The following is a 3725-nucleotide window of genomic DNA, read 5'->3' on the forward strand; positions in this document are numbered from 1 at the left end:
CTGGTAATAAAACAAAGGGATATAAGTACCATGCATAGGCATATGCCCTTATAATGAGCAATGGGTGATGGAAAATAAAATACATCAGAATATTAAGATTATCATACCTTGGGGCACCCAGTTAATGCTACAGTTTTTTGTATGTCTTTCTAAAAACTAAACAGTATTTTCTCCTTTTCTTTTTTCATTTCATTCTTTTAAACTTTCCTCATATAAGCTTAATATTTTATAGGTGAATCCTATACCCAAAAGTCTACAATGGTAAATGAGATATTACTGCTAAAAGAAATCTGAGAAATATAGTATATTTTGTCATACAACAGAAGGTATTGAAGATTTATAAAAATAAACATAATTGTCAGTGAGTGAAGCGAAAGATTGGACATTCAAAAACAAAACGTTATAACGCTCATAACCATGCACAAAGCAATACTGAAGAATCCAGAGATTTGAAACTATTCTGCAAAGATCACTCTGAAGAGCTTTTTATCAGTGTGCATGAAATTGGAAAGGAGAGTTTTGAGTCATTTATTTTGCTATAAATATTCACATCAATGAGATGGTGGTTATGAAGAAAGTGTCCTACAGTGAGAAGTGGACCTATGAGAACGAACAAGATACACTTTTGTTTTATCTTATTTTTTGTTAGTTCTTTGAGAATTTTATACAATGCATTTTGATCATAGTTAAGTGCTCATTCAATTCTTCACGGACCATTTCCCATTTTCTAGCAACTCAAGTTTGTGTCTTCTTTAAAAAAAGTTAATTTAGCATGGTTTGTGCTGTTCCTGTACTTTTAGACGTGTTGAAGTTTTTTGTTTGTTTGTTTTTGTTTGTTTGTTTGTTTGTTTGTTTTGTTTGTTTGATTTTTTAAGAACAGTAGACGAATCACAAAAATATTGTGTAAAAATTCACTTAGTTAAAAAGCATTCTACTTGGTTGGTAATGACTGTGGTTTCAGAACAGTATGACAGAAAAGTTGACATCCCTTTACTTGGAATTGCCTGTACTTATCTGGCAGAATAAAAGGCCCTTCCTTCAGCACGATTTTCAACAAGGATACACAATATCACATCACCAAGAATGATTTCTCATTGATGCTTCAGTACAGGAATGATACATTTCTTTGTGAGAGTTGGTGATTATTGAGAGAGGAAAATACCACATCCCAGAAAAGAACAATAGTACAGGAACCATCAGAGGATGATGTTTGTTCTGCTGGAATGAGCACCACTTATCTTCATTAACTTACAATGAAAAAGATGCTACAGTGGAGCTTGATAAACTACAGTTCTGAAAAATGAAAGCTTCATCCTTTCCAATTTGTATCCCCTTGATCTCCTTTTGTTGTCTAATTGCTCTGGCTAGGACTTCAAGTACAATGTTGAATAGGTAGGGTGAGAGTGGACAGCCTTGTCTAGTCCCTGATTTTAGTGGGAATGCTTCCAGCTTCTCACCATTTACTTTGATGTTGGCTATTGGTTTGCTGTAGATTGCTTTTATCATGTTTAGGTATGGGCCTTGAATTCCTGATCTTTCCAAGACTTTTATCATGAATGGGTGTTGGATTTTGTCAAATGCTTTCTCAGCATCTAACGAGATGATCATGTCGTTTTTGTCTTTGAGTTTGTTTATATACTGGATTACATTGATGGATTTCTGTATATTAAACCATCCCTGCATCCCTGGGATAAAACCTACTTGGTCAGGATGGATGATTGTTTTGATGTGTTCTTGGATTCGGTTAGCAAGAACTTTATTGAGGATTTTTGCATTGATATTCATAAGGGACATTGGTCTGAAGTTCTCTATCTTTGTTGGGTCTTTTTGTGGTTTAGGTATCAGAGTAATTGTGGCTTCATAGAATGAGTTGGGTAGAGTACCTTCCGTTTCTATTTTGTGGAATAGTTTGTGAAGAACTGGAATTAGGTCTTCTTTGAAGGTCTGATAGAACTCTGCACTAAACCCATCTGGTCCTGGGCTTTTTTTTGGCTGGGCGACTATTAATAACTGTTTCTATTTCTTTAGGGGATATGGGACTGTTTAGATGGTCAACTTGATCCTGATTCAACTTTGGTACCTGGTATCTGTCCAGAAATTTGTCCATTTCGTCCAGGTTTTCCAGTTTTGTTGAGTATAGCCTTTTGTAGAAGGATCTGATGGTGTTTTGGATTTCTTCAGGATCTGTTGTTATGTCTCCCTTTTCATTTCTGATTCTGTTAATTAGGATGCTTTCCCTGTGCCCTCTAGTGAGTCTGGCTAAGGGTTTATCTATCTTGTTGATTTTCTCAAAGAACCAGCTCCTTGATTGGTTGATTCTTTGAACAGTTCTTCTTGTTTCCACTTGGTTGATTTCACCCCTGAGTTTGATTATTTCATGCCTTCTACTCCTCTTGGGTGAATTTGCTTCCTTTTCTTCTAGACCTTTTAGGTGTGTTGTCAAGCTGCTAATGTGTTCTCTCTCTAGTTTTTTTTTTCCACGTCTGCTGATAGAGAGTAACAAAATCAACAGAGGAACAATCTCTAAACAAAAACAACTATAACAACTAACTCCAGAGATTGCCAGATGGCAAAAGGTAAACGTAAGAATCCTACTAACAGAAACCAGGACCACTCACCATCATCAGAACCCAGAACGCCTACTTCGCCCAGTCCAGGGCACCCTAACACACCTGAAAAGGTAGACCTGGATTTAAAAGCATATCTCATGATGATGGTAGAGGACATAAAGAAGGAATTTAATAACTCACTTAAAGAAATACAGGAGAACACTGCTAAAGAGTTACAAGTCCTTAAAGAAAAACAGGAAAACACAACCAAACAGGTAGAATTCCTTATAGAAAAACATGAAAACACATCCAAACAGGTGATGGAAATGAACAAAACCATACTAGACCTAAAAAGGGAAGTAGACACAATAAAGAAAACCCAAAGTGAGGCAACGCTGGAGATAGAAACCCTAGGAAAGAAATCTGGAACCATAGATGCCAGCATCAGCAACAGAATACAAGAGATGGAAGAGAGAATCTCAGGTCCAGAAGATTCCATAGAGAACATCGGCCAACAATCAAAGAAAATGGAAAATGCAAAAAGATCCTAACTCAAAACATCCAGGAAATCCAGGACACAATGAGAAGACCAAACCTACGGATAATAGGAGTGGATGAGAATGAAGATTTTCAACTCAAAGGACCAGCAAACATCTTTAACAAAATTATTGAAGAAAACTTCCCAAATGTAAAGAAAGAGATGCCCATGAACATACAAGAAGCCTACAGAACTCCAAATAGACTGGACCAGAAAAGAAATTCCTCCCGACACATAATAATCAGAACAACAAATGCAATAAATAAAGATAGAATACTAAAAGCAGTAAGGGAGAAAGGTCTAGTAACATATAAAGGCAAGCCTATCAGAATTACACAAGATTTTTCACCAGAGACTATGAAAGCCAGAAGAGCCTGGACAGATGTTATACAGACACTAAGAGAACACAAATTCCAGCCCAGGCTACTATACCCAGCCAAAATCTCAATTACCATAGCTGGAGAAACCAAAGTATTCCACGACAAAACCAAATTCACACATTATATCTCCATGAATCCAGACCTTCAAAGGATAATAACAGAAAAGAAGCAATACAAGGACGGAAATCATGCCCTAGAACAAACAAGAAAGTAATCCCTCAACAAACCAAAAAGAAGACAGCCACAAGAACAGAATGC

The sequence above is a fragment of the Mus musculus genome, chromosome 14 (assembly GCF_000001635.26).
Source record: "Mus musculus strain C57BL/6J chromosome 14, GRCm38.p6 C57BL/6J".
NCBI lineage: Eukaryota > Metazoa > Chordata > Mammalia > Rodentia > Muridae > Mus > Mus musculus.